At 45.0% G+C, this 16,827-nt stretch overlaps 1 protein-coding gene across 1 annotated transcript in view; it reads right to left on the reverse strand.

Moving 5' to 3' along the window:
• The window catches only part of RAB7A (RAB7A, member RAS oncogene family), a 49,663-nt gene extending 45,214 nt beyond the window's left edge, over positions 1 to 4,449 (reverse strand). The window contains exon 1 of the mRNA XM_037524035.1: positions 4,263 to 4,449. The gene's annotated coding sequence lies outside the window, so the exon portion shown is untranslated. The remainder of the gene's footprint in view (positions 1 to 4,262) is intronic.
• Positions 4,450 to 16,827: the final 12,378 nt, after the last annotated feature.

Raw genomic sequence — 16,827 nt, forward strand, 5'->3', positions numbered from 1 at the left:
TAAAGGTTAATTCATAGTAATTGTGTCATGTACTCTCAAACAGCGCACTATAAAAGAAATGAAATTTTAATTAAAATCACGCACAAACACGAGAAACCACTGCTGTACTACTGACTTCACAATGTAATTTTTAAATGATTCCTTGACTGAGCAGGATAACTCCAGGGAAGTCAGTGCCAAGAAGCCAGCCATCTTCACTTGAAAGGGTCGGGGAAAACAGAAAAGCCCCTTCCCCTCATAGCACACGAACAACTAATTCCTACATTGCCCAGTTTCCCAGGGCTCCCTTCATAGGCGTCCTCAATCTTGCTCTGTCCCCACAGCAAGCAGTCCCCGGCGCCATGGACAACAGACTCAGCCAGCCTGATCTCCACAGCAGTGATGACATCACCAAAACAAGAGCCAGGGCGAGGCTTGAGGTTCCCTGCATCAAGCACCGCATCTTCAGGCATGCGAGCAAGGCCAGCTCAACACTGTACCCATGGGGACCAACTCCCAAGCTCTCTTCCTCCCCCACAGAGACATTTTGCAAGTAGCTATTATTAAATTTGTTTTTTGAAATCACAGCCTGGGAGTACTAAAAGTGAAACTAGTCAGAGACACTGCTAAGAAGCCTGTTCTAATTTCACTTACCACATCACATCACTTTTACCTTTGATTCAGAAATCATACTGACCACAATCACCCTCAAGAAATCTTTAAATAAAATGCAACTACTTTTTCGATTTTTGACATCCTATGCAGGAAGGAAAAAACAGAGACTAGATGGAAGATGTGAGAACAAATAACTGAAGAGCTCAACTTACTGCAAAATGTTTCTGCAGCAAACTGCAGACAGGAACACAGAGCTCTATTAGATGATAGTAACAGATAAGTGTTTGATTACACATCGGAATAGATGCCTGAGAATACAAAGGCAACCTTACAAGGGAGACAAGAGTCAGCAAAAAGTCAGTAGCCTCAAATTTGAGAGGACTATGGGAAGGGGAGGGGGAAGCAATTAATTTCTAGAGTTTCTGTTTCCTTCAGAGGGTGACGTGAGTGCCAAAGGGTACCAGTGTTTAGCCTTATTCAGGACAAATCCTGAAAACCTTGCCGACAAATCCCAGTCCAAGTCATCTCAGTCATATCTCTTGAATTACATATAAGGAGAATTAGACAATTTATCACAGGGTTGATGCTAAATATCTGCACCGAATCTCAGAGAGGAACAGTGCAGTATGTGAGACTGCTATCACAGACTGGTCTCAGCTTGCCGCGCCTCTGCGTAGAAAGGCAAGCACCAAATGTAAGGGCAAAAATGTTAATAGTGTATAATATCTCTGGAGATTTATTAAAAGCTAATCATATAAACAAAACATTTGGTTCACTTGGCATGTGGACAGGAATCTGATTCAAAGCCACACTTTACTATAAAGTAGTGCTCTATTAGGGCTTGGGGGTTTAGGCACAGTTGGCACAGGTGCACCCCCAAACACGTGCACACACATGCAGACACACACACAGTCCCAAGAGGTTGCTAACTATAACTTGGAGGGGAATACTAATAAAACTATTTTTAGGTGTCTTCTACATTCCACCCTTTTGTTTGTTTACTCATGACATGCAGTTCCGCATCGCGTGCAAAACACACCCACTTTTTAAGGGGAGCGAGAGCCTTTGTGGGAGATGGACATCAACGGGGTTTATCTAGGATGGTTTTGGTACTGTGACTGGTAGACCATACATTAAACTTTCTTCATCAGCTGAAGAAAAATCTCCAGCATGCTGAATGTGCCTTTGCTCCAACAGCCCTACAACAGTTAACATTTGGGGTACAAATTGGCAATCATACACCTTCCCTCTTGAGTGAACAAAAAAATGTTGCCAGAGCAAAAGAACAAATTTAGTGCTGAAGGTTACTCTTCAAAAGACATGATCAATTAGAATCTGTACTATTATCTTCTAAACTCTTTCCAAGCACAAACCATAGAAATGTTGTTAAAATTAACAATGCCCTTAAAGTATCCAGAACACCAAACTGTCTGATTACTATGGATTCACTCGCAAAGATGAGAAATAACTTCTCTTAGCAAAAGCTTCAAGTTGGACCTCCAAGTCACTCCACAGCAGGATTCCTGGCCATGATCACTCACCATTTTTAAATTCCTTGAGGACAGAAACCAAGCCTATCTCCCTGAGTCAATATTCAGCAATGCCTGATACATGGCAGCTACTCAAAACATTTGATGAACAAAAAGGTGCTCATCATTACTCTCCTCTAAACTCAAACATTACATAAGGCTACCTAAGACTCCGATACTTATTACTCACATATATCAGAGCAGATAGCAAATTTAAAAAGGGATCAAATACAACAGGGTTGCAAGCGCTAAGCTGTATTTTAGCATGGGCTGTTTCTTCAGAAGTACTCCAACTCATTTTCCAGTTCTAAGACTCAAACCTGAATAAACTCTCCCAAGTCTAAAAAGAGAACCATACTAATAGGAGACCTTATTAATCCATGGATGAGAAGTCATGCGGCTAATCAGCTGCTTAAGTCACAAGGAAGAGACAAGAGCCTGTTCTTTTGAAATCCAAAGAGAAGATACAGTATTTTCAACAGCAAAAAACCAACTGGCTGGACACCCTGAGGTTTTAGGGAAGGTTCACATGGGAGGACTGCCCAGTCTAAATCATTTGACAAAAGATCTGGGTAACAAAAAATTTCAACCTCAGTTCAGTACTTTGCCTGAATTCAAGAGTTCTTAGTTTAATAGTGCACAACAAAAATATGTTATAAGTCAGAACTACAGAGCCTCCCCGGTGGCACAGCAGGTTGAGCTCAGCGCTGCAAAGCTGTCTGCAGCCTCTGTGGCGCCGGTTCCATCCCGGCCCGTAGTTGAGAATCCCACATGGCGAGGCAGACCTCTCCTGTCTCCCCCGCTGCTCCCCTCAGCAGTGTGTTTCATCAGTCTGCCTGTTCTGTTCCCCGCTCTGTCTCTGGTGAATCCTCTCATCCTCCCGCACCTCTGGCCTGTACCCTGGCTCTTGTATAAAAATAAATAAATCTTAAAAAAAAAAAGGTCACAACTGCAAACAGAATAGCTAATGCCCTTAAGGTAGAACTAATGTTACCAGAAGAGGCTTTCAAATGACATCACTGGAAAGAAAGGAGGAAGAGAGGAGCAGATACTGGGTGGCAAAAGCTAAATCACAAGTTTCAGAGGCATCTGAAAGTAATACAAGCTAGAGACTGAGCAGAGCTGTCCAGTCTGACTGAGTGGGCTTGACTCTTCCACTCTGTGATTATTAGCTGTGTGACCTTGGACAAACGACTTATCTCTCTGTTCTTCTATTTCCCTAACTATGTTAGGGAAATTATGGAACTTGAGCAATTATGGAACTTGAGTAGATTGCTTTGAGAATTAAACATAATAATCCGTGTAAAGATCTTCCTAAGCTGCCCAGCATACAACAGGCGCTGAAATGTCACTATCATTCTTCTCAGCATTCCCACTTTTGCGAACCATTATTGCACCAAGGCGAAACGAATGCAAGAGCAACGATATTCAAACACAGCTCGACAGTCAACCGCCGACCTTCCCGCAACAAGTTTGAAAACTTCTTCCAGCCTTTACCATACGTGCTTAGGACCAAAAAAGCTCCTTGTGTCCAGAGCCAGAGGCGTCTCACTCCCATCCAAATGTTTGAGGCGAGTCCAGCGCACGTGACCTGACTCACAGTCCTGACTCAGTTGCCTTCAGGGAGCCTCTCTCGCTACAGGGTCAGGCTGCTCCACTGAAGAGGCAGATGGGGACGTGGCTCAAGCCCGGGAGTCTGTCACCGAAGCCCAGGAGGGCGGCGGCGCCCGGGCCGGCGAGCCCGACCCCGCCGAAGGAGGGGTCGGCTCCGACACCCCAAGGGAACTCATCGGCCAGTGCGTCCCGCCGCGGCGCAGGCCCTCGGCGCCCAGCGGTCACCCAAGTCAAAAGCACCGCCCCCCCCGAGGCCGGCCGCGGGCGCCACCAGTAAACAAGGCGTCGGTGACCGCGGCCTGGGGTCGGCAGCGCGGCCAAAGGTTACCCCGGGGACCTCTGACCTCTCCCCGGCCAGGCGCGGCGCCGGCCTGCTCCAGGGTCCGTAGTGATGCCAGTTTCCCCGCGAGGCCCGAGCCGGGCCCAGCGCCTGCCCGAGAGAGGGTCGACGAGAGGCCCCGGCGCCCGAGGGGCTGAGGAGGGGGATGGGACCAGGCCGCCAGCCGGGCTGGGCCCGCTGCTTACCGCGGCCGCTCCGCTTGGGGCTCCTGGCCGGGCGCGTCGCGATGGCTGCCGCCGAAGAGGGGATGCTAGGGAGGCCGGGGCACGGGGCAACTCCAAGTTCCGGGTCCAGCCGACTCCTCGACTCGCTCCAAGCCTCCAACGCCGCCGCCGCCGCCGCCTCTGGCTTTATGGCCAAGACTCGGGCTCCGCTCCCACTTCCGCCACCGCCACCGCCCCGAGCGGAAGTACCTGTCACGAGACGCTCGACGCCAGGGCTGCGGGGGAAGAGCCCCGCCTCCGCTGGCGTCACGTTCCGGTCGCCCGCGGCCTGGGCCTGCGTCACGTGGTGCAAACATGTCTGCTCCCAGGTGGTGGTTGCCATCTTTGAGTCCCGTACAAGGAGCAGGACGACGCCATGTTGTACCCACAGACCGATACCTCAGCTGTTCCCCGTTTCCCCCGAAATAACAGGCCGAGAGGACGAAGGTAAATTGGCCCTTCCGGTAGTGTTCCTCTCCAGAAGGCGCTGATCAGTCAACCAAGAGGTGCTACTGGGTGCCCCGCGTTCTAAAGGATCAACAAAGCTTGCTGTAGGAATGGCGACCTCCTGAGTAGTGAGTAGTGAGAGAGAAGAGTGGTTATTTGACAAACCTAACAGTGGGGTGGGGAAGGATACCTATATTTACTGAGCATCTACTGTGCATCTTTGGATCATCTCCACTTATACTTTTTTTTTTAAAGATTTATTTATTTATGCACACAAGAACTGGGGTACAGGCCAGAGGTGCTGGGGGTGAGAGGATTCACCCGAGACAGAGTGGAGAGTAGAACAGGCAGATTGACCGAAGTACACTGCTGAGGGGAGCAGTGGGCGAGTCAGGACAGGTCTGCTGCGCCATGTGAGTTTCTCCCCTGCTGGGGATCCAACGCGTGCTGCAGTGGTTGCAGTCAGCTTCATAGTTGCATCTTAACCCCTTGCACCACCAGGGATGCCCTCCACTTATTCTTTCTGCAAGGAAAGGTTATTTGCCATTTTGCAAATAGGGAACAGAGATCCAGCACGGGTCTCTTGACCTAGTTCACACAGTAAGTGGTAGAGGATGCAACAAATGTCTAATGCCAAGGTGGGTGATCTTTCCAGTACACTGCATGTAACAGCACAAATGTTGTGGCAGGGTGCTAGAGACGCAGAGGTAAGTTACACATTAGCAGAACACTTCCTCTGGGAAAAGAGATAGTCCAAGACAATGGAAAAGAGCTCAAAGACTTTCATAAAGTTGCACCCTGCAGAGCTCTTAGGAGGGTGGGGCACGTTACCAAGCACCAGCCACATCTGAATTCTTTAATATCCACTCATAGCTTTATCTCCATCTTCAACGCCATTTTCATCTCATAGTTTTTGCTATCTTGGTTCATACAAATACCATTCTCTCAATTGTATGCTCCAAAAACCTTGAAATCATTCTTTACTCCTATACTGGGTTGAATGGTGGCCCCCAAAATGATAAATATCCTGGAACCTGATTATATGACTCAATTTGGAAAAGGGGTATTTGCAGATACCTCCTTGCAGATATCCTAACTAAGGGTCTCAAGGATGAAATCATTCTGGTTTGTCATAATGGACTCTAAATCCTGACATGTGTGCTTACAAGAGAGACACAGAGATCATGAGAAGATAAATTTAGACATTGGAATCAGTAGTCACAAGTCAAGGAATGTTGACAGCTACCAGAAACTGGAAGGGGAGGTGAGGTGGGGGAGAAGACATCTTGATTTTGGACTTCCAATTTGAGACAATATATTTCTGTTGCTTTAAGTCACCAGGCTTGTGGTAATTTGTTTACCTGTCCTAGGAAACTATTTTAACTCCCTTCTCTCTCTCTTGCACCCCTCATCCACAGCTTTCAAAATATACCCAGAATATAACTTCTGACTATTTCTGCTGCTACAACTTGGTCTGTACCTCCATCATTTCTCATCCAGATTATTATAGCAACCTTGGTTTCCTGCTTCCATTCTGTCCCACCAGTTTTCAAAACAGCAGCCAGAGTAATTCTATGAAAATGTGAAAATCATGTCGTTCTCCTGCTCCTGTAAAAGGCTTTACAAGGAAAAAGTTCTATCCTGGTTGGTCCCCAAATACCTCACTGACCTCATCTTCTGATCAATCTGCTCAAACTGTATTAGTTTGAAAGAAGGTGTGTGTGTGTATGTATAATATATATGTTATATATAATATTTATACTATATATATATAAATAAAAATGTGTGTGTATACACACACACACACACACACACACATTTTTATGTATATATAAAACTCAGGCTTTTGCAGTTGTATCTCTCTGTCTGGAAAGCTCTTCCTTCAGATAATTGCAGGGCCACTCCTTCGCTTTGCTTAGGTCTTAACTTTAATGTCATCTCCTTAGTGAAAATAGCCTTCCTTATTTAAACTTAAGTTCCCTTTCTTATCAATAGCACACGTAAAACACCTGCTTGCTTACTCCTTTACTACAATTTTATTTCTTTTTATTGCCCACTTATTCTCTTATTGTCCCTCTCTCCTACTAGTACAACAGTTCCAAAGAGAGAAGTATTTTTTGTCTGTTTCATTCATTATTGTAGCGCTGATACTTAAAAATGTATTGGGGCACAGTGGGTGCCCAATGAGTACAGTTTACTGAGTACTCAGCAGAATGGAAATTGGAAATAGTCTCAAGGGTCAAAAATTATAGTAATTCTATCCTATTCTGCAACCACTCAAATATGCTAGGTTGAAGATAAAGTATCAACTAAAGAATTCAAGAGAAGGCAGAACATTAAAATAGAGATCTGTGAGCCTTCCCACCTCTTAGAAACATATCGAGGCTATTCAGATACAAAGATGTATTTTTTTTTAATGGACAAGAAATAATGACTCAGAAGAAACCCATGTGCCAAAACAGAGGAGTTAAGAATCATTCCCAGGGAGCAGGGTTGATCACTAATGAAAAAACATGTACCCAATTGGGTTTCAGAGTTGCTATGACCCAGTGATAGCTATGTCACCCCTGTTTTCTCCCTTTTGACACAAGTGCAGATCTGGCTATCTTCTCCATGTCAATTCTGTATGTTGGACCTGTGGGGAGCAGAAAATATGTCTGTAGCTCACAGGTCCATATGACGCAAGGATGTAGTAGGATGAGACTTTTAGAATCCTCTGAAGGAGGTGAGTCTATTTTGTGCACAAAACAAATGTAATTTATGTCCAAAGATGGACTATGGTAGATTTAACATGGTGATAATTCTTTACTCCTCTTTCCTTTTGAGATATGTGATCTATCTACTTTCTGTCCTTTTGAATCATGGTTGTCATGTGGACTTTTTGACCACTAAAATGTAGCACAAGAGGCATCGTCTGATTTTCATTGCTAGATGATAAAAAAGTCTTACAGGGAGCAGCTTGCACCCATAACTCTTGAAATCTCAGGCAATAGCCAGCACCTCCTCAAAAGCAAGCCCCCATTGTGTGAGAAGCCCAAACCATGTAGGTGTTCTTAGCAGCAGCACTAGCTGAGCCCCATTAGGCAGCAAGAACCAACTACCGCCTTGTAACTGAGCCAGTTGGAGCATCCAGCCAGTATGAAACCTTCAGATGACTGCAGTCCCAACCAAAAGCAGTTGTAGTCAGTGTGAAAGTCCCAAGTAAGAACTACTAAATTGAATCCAGCCAACGTACAGAACCAAGAGATGCTAATAAAATTTTTATTTAAGCCACTACATTTTGGTGTGCTTTGTTACACCACAGTAAATAACCAGAATAGGGCCTATAAAAAATGAAGGCGAGAGGAACAGTTATGTAAAAGAACTTTAGTAGAATAAGTTTGGGTTGAGAACAGATCTTATGGAGTTGTTGGTAAAAGGAATGACATGACCACAGCTTTAAGAGTCAACTAGTAACTTGTCTTGTTGGAGGCGAGAAGGGAGGAAACCTAAACTGGGACTGTATGTGAGTCTGGGCAGGAATTGTGACGTTGATCCATAAATACAACTCACTCAAGAGTTTGTCACATGAATGGGACACGCACAGAACCTGGTGCTGTTAGAATGAACTTGAGAGGTCAGAGGGACAAAAAGTGAGAAGTTCAGTTCTGGACATACTGAGAAAGAGTCTCTGTGGGACATCCAAGTGGAGAGGGGACAGTTAGATATATGGGCTGAGGCAGAGATGAGGTTGTTGAATTTCTGGGTTCCTTGGAGTAGCCTAAGAGATTTGAGAGCAGGTGGAAATGAAAGTAATGGGAATAGATATGGATAAGATCACCATAGAGAAAGTGTTTCATTCTTTCAATAAATTATTTATTAAGAATCTGTTATATACTAGGCATTGTTAGGTGCTGAAAAAACAAGAAAAACAAGACTCTGTTTGGTATAGAGGTCCTGTTTGATAGAGAACATATAATTAAACACATGCACGCATGCATATAAATGAAAATTTCACTCAAATTTTCATCAAGGCAGCAGTGGTTAAATAAAGTATGATGCATCCAATCAATGGAATATTATACAACTGTGAAAGGGAATGGGAATTCTCCATGTACTGATGTGGAAATATCTCCAAGGATATTGGGGGCAGAGGACAAATTGTGTGGAGACAGAATATCTGCTTCCTAAATGTCTGGTGTGGAAGTCACACCTGTCACTTCTGCTCACATTACATCAGCAAGAGCCAGTCATAGGGAACACCTATTCACAAGGGGGGTTGGGGAACTGGGCAGTGGGTTAGGTAACTACCTCCCAACAATACCTATATTCGATGGAGGACAGGGTATAAGCTGGTAGGCGACTTTTTGCCCCTGCCACAAATACAGCATGAGAAATACTAGATAAAGAAAGCAAAGGAGCAGGCCTCCCTGGTGGCGCAAGGGGTTAAGCAATGCACTATGAAGCAATCTACAGCCTCTGCAGCATGAGTTCGATTCCCGGCTGGCCAGGGAGCAGCCCACATGGCACGGCAGACCTCTCCTGACTCACCCCCGTTCCCCTCAGCAGTGTACTTCGGTCAATCTGCCTGTTCTGTTCCCCACATTGTCTCTGATGAATCCTCTCACCCTCCCGCACATCTGGCCTGTACCCTGGTTCTTAAAAGATTTATTTATCCATGCATACAAGAGCCAGGGTACAGGCCAGATGTGCGGGAGGGTGAGAGGATTCACCAGAGACAAAGCGGGGAACAGAACAGGCAGATTGACCGAAGTACACTGCTGAGGGGAGCAGCGGGCGAGACAGGAGAGGTCTGCTGCGCCATGTGGGATTCTCGCCGGCTGGCTGGGATCAAACCCCATGCTGCAGAGGCTGCGGACAGCTCCACAGCACTGCGCTCAATCACCTGTGCCTCCAGGGGAGGCCCAATAAATAAATCTTAAAAAAAAAAAAGAAAGAAAGAAAGAAAGCAAGCAAAGGAGCTAGGGTAGCCCAGGAGAGACACCGGATGTAGCTTAGGAGACAAAGTAGTCGAGGAGGGTTTCCCAGAGGAGGCAATACTAAGGTGACTCATGAAGGATGAGTAAAAATCTCCTGAGCAAAGGAAGAGGAGGTTATTGCCTGCAAAGGGACAACTGTGCAAAAGTTTAAAGAAGAGAGAACATTTCATAACTTATTCCAGAAACTGCTGACAGTTCAGTATTCTGAGAGAACAGTTAGAGGGAAGGAAGCAGAAGCAGCAAGGAAACCCAAGCAGAAAGACCAGGTCATGGTAGGTCGTGAATGCCTTTGATCTGGATGTTGATGGGGCCTTTTCCTGTTTTCCCTGTATTGGCAAATCAAGGTCCAAAACTGAGGACAAAGAGCACTGAGGACCTCATGTTTTAGGATGATTAAGGACAACTGCGAAGACAGGGCAAGAATAGGCCCGCCCTGGGAGTGTACAGAGAAGTGGCAAGACTGGCTCCACCGCCATCACTCATGCTCCCTCCCCTCCACCCCCAAGGATGAGCAAAGGCGTGGGAGCAGGAGAGGGAGTTCACACAGTCACCAGGCCACTGAGGAGTCCTGGACGTCTTCCCTACCCCATCACCAGCAAAGTTAAGGGAGCGTCTCTGAGACTTATTCTTAAAGCTGGGTGGGGCGGGGCTACAGGCAGGATTGATGAGTCCCAGGAACCTTGACGAGGCAGCAGGTGTGTTGATCCTGCCCTTTGCCTTCCTGAGCGGGGACAGGAGAGACATGGAGATGGAGGATGCTGCAGGGGAACTCCCTGCTGTGCTCTCAGAGAAGCGACTGCACAGGAGGTTCCCAGCATGAAGGGGAGGTGCAGAAGGGATCAGACTTGAGTCGCTGCATTAGCTATTTGATTACCGCAAAACAAAATACCCTAAAACTTTGTGCCTAAGCCACCAGTCATTTATGACCTCATCATTTCTGTGGGTCACTTCAGACAACATTTCACAAATGATTTAGCTCCTCTTGGTGATATCTGGGGCCTCGGCTGAAAGCCTCCAAGGCTAGAATCATCTGAAGGCTTGCCTGGGGCTGGAGAATCTGCTTGCAACGTGACTCACTCATGCAGCCCGCAAACTGGTGCTGGCAAATTAGTTCCCCGGCCTCTCTGTGGCACAGCTGACTCCCTGAGAAAACATTCCGAAGGACGGAGGCAGATGCTGCAATGTCTGATTGACGAAGTGTCAGATGCTGCACTGTCACTCTGCAGAATTCTACCAGTCATGTCTGTCAGCCTGACTCAGTGCAAGATGAGACTTCAGGACAGGCGTGCCAGGAGGTGAGGCTCACTGGGGCGAACATGGAGGTCAGACGCCACATCCCATGTATCGGCTCCTCATCCAGGATGGCTCGCCAGGGAAGAGGGACCTTCAGATGCAAGCTGAGACTTCCTTTATCAGGGTCTGAGCTGTGGAAGGGCCTCCTGGGGGATAACTCCTCTGTGCTCGGTGTGGAAATGTGGGTCCCACAGAAGGTGCTGATGACCGGTGAGCATAGCCAGAGAAGGAGTCATTACCCTGCAGCATCTATTAAAAAAATCACCCTTCCCCATTGCCCCCAGAGTCACCTTTGTCCTAAGTCAGATGACTGTATTTTTATGGGTCTATCTCCAGACTCTGTCCTGTTCCATTGATCTGTTTGCCTGTCTTTACGCCAATATCACACTGTATTGATCACTGTACTTACATAGTAAGTCCTGACATCTGGCCGGGCAGGTCCCTTAGTGCTCTTCTACTCCTGGATGGCCCTGGCTTTTGTTGGCCTCTTGCGTTTCTGTATACATTCTAGAATACACTTGTCAATTTCCACAAAATATACCACTGGAATTACAAGTCATTTATAGATCCACTTGGGGAGAATTTTAGCGAGTTGTACACTGATTATTTGAATACTTTCCTCTATGTATGTTACACTTCAGAAAATATTGACTGTCATTAAGAAAGCTGCTACAAAAAAAAGAGAAATCTGCTACAGATATTTGTATTCCAAGACATTGAAATTCTCCAACCAATTAATACTAGATTAAAAAAATATATTTTTCCGAGGGGGGGTGGTGTCTGTGTTTCCTCAAATTCCACCGTCATTGTTTTTGACATAGCCCACACCATCAGTACTGCTATTTATGAAGAGGGAATCTATTATCTAAAAATGTTTAGCTTTTTTTTAAAGGAAAACGTTGTATCACCATTATATGGGGATAATGAGACTCACTTGACATGTATAGATGATAACGATCAAAATAAGCGTAATGAAAACAAACATTGGATTATAGCTAAATGTTGTCTGCCAGAGGATTTCGAGGATGAAGTCTGCCCTTTGTTGAAAAGTTACTTGCAAATATCAGAGGAGTATTAAAGATACACTACCATCCTATTTAGAATTTCTCCTTGAGGTAGTCAGCAAGGTTGGAAAGGAACTGAACAAGCGATCATTTTGTCAATTTGTGGGGAGCTAATTGTAGATTTGCGTGTAATTGTACAAAAAAATAATAGAGATCATTAGTCTGCTTTGCCAGTTCCCCCCCAGCAGAGACATTTGCTAAGGCGTGGCACATCACTGCCAGGGTGCCCACCTTGCTCTTACTCAGAGGACCTCAGTTTTATTTTCCCTTATTTGTGTGCATACAAAGCACCGTACAATTAATTGGATCCTGGGTGTAGTTCGTGCAACCACCACCGCAGACTCATGTTCTTAACATTCTATCTTGTTCCAGGTTGTCCTCATTCCGAGTCCCAAGCTGCTAGGGATGGCCTCCGCCACCTGGCACAACACGTGCTGCACGTCACAGTCACACCTGGCCCTTAAAGCTCCCCGCCCAGACGTGAAACATGTGGCCTCCCTTCACGTTCCCTCCAAGCCTGTCTTGGGCCACACCTCACTCTAGCAGGCAGGAAAACACACGCTGACTCCGCCCCTGACAGGGGAAGAATGAATATTCGCGAACAGTATTGAATATGTGCTAATGATCGTATACTGGCTCAACTTTCTCCCACCTGTTCAGTGGTGAACACCCTGAAAGGCCAGGTCTCTAACCCATTCTTGGGGGAAACTAGGCAAATAGAATACCAACAGTTATGGAAAGTTTTCAAAATGACCTAATAAAATAACGCTGGCACTGTGAGAGAAAAGGCTGAATTTCCATCTTGGGGTTCTTTGGGGACTATCTCAGGTGTGGGACAATTATTTTGCTCATCTCTCTCCCCTATTATTAAGCCAGGGACCAGGATCTTCCCGTCTGGCCTCCTGACCCTTTCCTGGGCTCACCCTCAGCCTCTCATATGGCACCACAGCGTCCCTCCTTCCAGGACCTGGTCTCCACTCAGCCTGGGGGTTCTTTCTTTCTTTTCAGTGCTCCAACCAAGTGGAACTTCATAACTCAAAAACATGACAACAACGAATTTGATATTCAAGGGAGAGCCCAAAGAATTAACTGTTTGAGCTTTCCTGGTCTTGCCCAAATGCAGGCAGAAATTTTGTGCAATCATAACAACAGTACATGTGTGATTTTATAATGCTTATTTTATCCAGTGTTATATCAAACACATTTATTATGCTACCAAACTGTCCCTAAGCATGCTAAAAGTAGCTATCACTTTTATTTTCTCCCACAAATATATATGTTTATTTTCTCCCACAAATATATATAAACAATATATGTTCATTCTTGAACATTTTGGAAAAATCAGGAAATCTGTAAATAGGAAAATAAGGCACTAATATCCCCATCTAGAGATAACCAGTAAGATGGGACATATCTCATTTATGTTTTTCCCGTCTATATCTGATATAACATGTTGTACCAATTAACTTTAAAAAAATGTCAAAATCACCTGAAAACTTAGCATTTTTTGATCATATTTTGCTTTCTTGGGTCAGAAATTCAAGAGCACTTCACTCCGTGTATTTGGCTCAGACTCTTTCAAGTTATTGGCTGAAGTGACAGTCCTCTCAAGGCTGCCTGGCCAAGAGTCCGCTCTGAAGTTCAAGCTCTGGCTGCTGGCAAGCCTTGGTCTTCTCAGCTAGTGTCTGGAGGCTGTAGCTCCCCACCACGTGGGATCTCTTCAGAGCTTGCCCAGCGTGAGGAAAGCAAGTGAGGGGAAGAGAGAGGGAGAGTCTTCAGTCCAGCAACTATAATCTTTTATAATTTAACATAACAGAAGTGGCATTTCACCACTTCTGCTGTATTGTTCGTCACATGTGAGTCACTAAATCCCAGGCACAGGACCTCCCTGATGGCACAAGGCTTGAAGTCTCAGTCCTATGAAGCTATCGCCAGCCACTGTGGCAAGAGTTCGATCCCTGGCCAGGGACCTGACCCACATGGCACAGCAGACCTCTCCCATCTCACCTGCTGCTCCCTTCAGCAGTGTATTTCAGTCAGTCTGCCTGTTCTGTTCCCCACTCTGTCTCTGGCGAATCTTCTCAACCCCTGTACCTCTGGCCTACACCCTAGTTCTTGTATGCATAAATAAATAAAAATAAATTGTGAAAAAAATAAATAAGTCCCAAGCACACCAAAGAAGCAGAGATTATGAAGGGTATGAATGCCAGAAGGTAAGAACCACAGGGGTCATTTGAGACAGCCTACTATCATTTAAATAAAATATTATTTTGTAGCCTACTTTGTTCATTTATTAATTTGAGATATAATTCATATACCACAAAATTTATCATTCACCAATTTTAAAGTGTATACATCGTGGTTTCTAATATATTCACAAGGTTGTGGAAATATCGCCATTTATTTCAGAACATTTTCATCACCCCATGAAGGAACTCTGCCAATTAGCAATCACTTCTCTTCCCCTCTTCTAAGCCCCCATTAACCTACTCTGTGTCTCCATGCATGGGCCTATTCTGGATATTGCATATTAGCATACATGCAATATCCGGATAGTGCATATATTTGCACATGAATTGCTTACATGATGTGATCTTTTGTTTCTGGCTTCTGAGCAAAAACATTTGCAAGGCTCATCCATGTCATAGCATGTAGCAGCACGCATTCCCTTTATGGCCAAATACATCCCATTGATATGGACATACCACATTTTGTTTACCTGCAAATGGACTGTTGGACTATTTTTTTGTTGTTGTTGTTGTTATAATGGATCATGCTGCTGTGATCATTCTTGTTGACATACATTTTAGATTCTCCTGGGTATAAAGCCAGCTGGTCATATGGTAACTCTATGTTTAAATTTTTGAGGAACTGCTACATCACTTTTTTTCCACCAGCAATGTCTAAGAGCGCTGATTTCTTGTCATCCTAGACAATGCTTGTTACCGTCCTTTTTAAATTGTTGTCATCCTGGTGGTGTGAAGTGGTTTCTTGTTGTGGTTAGCTTTGTATTTCCCTAGTGACTAATGATTGGAGCATCTTTTCATGTGCTTATTGGCCATCTGTAGAGCTTCCTTGGAAAAATGTCTATTCTTTCACTATTAACAACGGGATTTTCTTTTTTTTTTTTTTTCTTTTTTTTTTGAGATTTAGAATAAAAAGTTATTTTTTTTTCTGTTTTGGTTTTTTTTTTAATTAATAATAAATTTTATTTTTATATTCCCCATACAATTTCAACCCCCCCCATTCTGACCCCAGTCCCTCCCCTCCTGCCCCCCACCCCCAAAAAGTGTCTCTGGTTCATAGTTTTTTGTTGATTTTGATTTTCACTTTCTTACAGTTATTCATTTTCCTGGTCCCTTATTTAAGTTTTCTAGATTCCTGCTATGAGTGAGACCATAACAACGGGATTTTCTTAGATGCCCTTTATCAGGTTGAAGAAGTTCCCTTCTATTCTTATTTTGATTTTTTATTTAAAAATTTTTTAATCATAAAAGAGTTCTGGGTTTTGTCAAATGCTTTCCTGAACATGATTATATATATTTTTTGCCACTGACCTCATAGAATGAGTTGGAAAATAGTCTCAATTTTTTGGTTGAAAGTTGGACTTTTAAAATAATTTGGTGTATTATATTAATTGACTTTCATATATTGAGCCAACTTTGCAAATCCCAGTTGGTCATGGTATATAGTTCTTCTTCTTCCTTTTTTTTTACATTTCACACTTTATTCTCATTACACTGGGTTGCTCTAGGCTGGAAGGAGTCGTGACTGCAGAGAACTGCATAGTTTCGTTGTCACACAAAATGGACTTGGGATCAAGGTTAAAATTGTCTATTTTGGATCTCAGTCAGCATCAGAGGAAGTCAACCACTGCTGCTGGGGGCTGCGGCTGGAGGAGAAAGGCAGGAAACGGGAATTTTTTTTTAAGATTTATTTATTTATACATACAAGAATTGGGGTACAGGCCAGAGTTGTGGGGAGTGAGAGGATTCACCAGCGAGGGAGTGAGGAACCGAACAGGTGAATTGACTGAAATACACTGCTGAGGGGAGCAGTGGGCAAGTTAGGAGAGGTCTGCTGCACCATGTGGGTAGCTCCCCGGGCCGGGGATCGAACTCGTGCTGCGTTGGCTGAAGATAGCTTCTTAGGTTGAGTCTTAACGCCTTGCACCACCAGGGAGGCCCTAAATGTAAACACTTTTTAAAATGCTTTCCAGCATTTAAAGGGAAGCAAAGCAAAGTCTTCAGGAGACTGGGAGACTTAGAGGAAGGTTATCTTTAAGATGCAAATATGTATTTTGATGCCCTGAATGGGAACTCTGTTAAGGGCCCTGACCACTCCCTGCTGTGAGCTCTGAGGGGCCTGTAGGTCTGACCAGAGGGTCAGAGGGTCGGAAGTGGAGGCCGCCAGTTGAGGGCGGAGATTAAACAGTTCCCACAGGTTCCGGAGATTGAACTCATGCTGCAGAGGCTGTGGCCAGCTTCATAGGTTGCGTCTTAACCCCTTGCGCCACCAGGGAGGACCAAGAAACAGGAAATTTGACCATGGAAGATTTGTAATCAAGGGCTGGCCAAGTTTCTGAGGCTCGTCCATGCAAGCCACAAGTGAGGAACTCCACAGCAGCTCCTCAAGAAGAGCAGAGGTTGCCCAGGCCTAATGCTATGAGGTAAGGAAAGGAAAGGCTGGCCCCATCTGCACAGGGAGATCTGAGAAGTTGTCCTTCCTTCTGTGTTCCAGGACCTCGTGAAGGGCCTCTCCTCG

Source organism: Talpa occidentalis, unplaced genomic scaffold, assembly GCF_014898055.3.
Source record: "Talpa occidentalis isolate TD23 unplaced genomic scaffold, MPIMG_talOcc4v2.1 talOcc4.10, whole genome shotgun sequence".
In the NCBI taxonomy this organism is placed as follows: domain Eukaryota; kingdom Metazoa; phylum Chordata; class Mammalia; order Eulipotyphla; family Talpidae; genus Talpa; species Talpa occidentalis.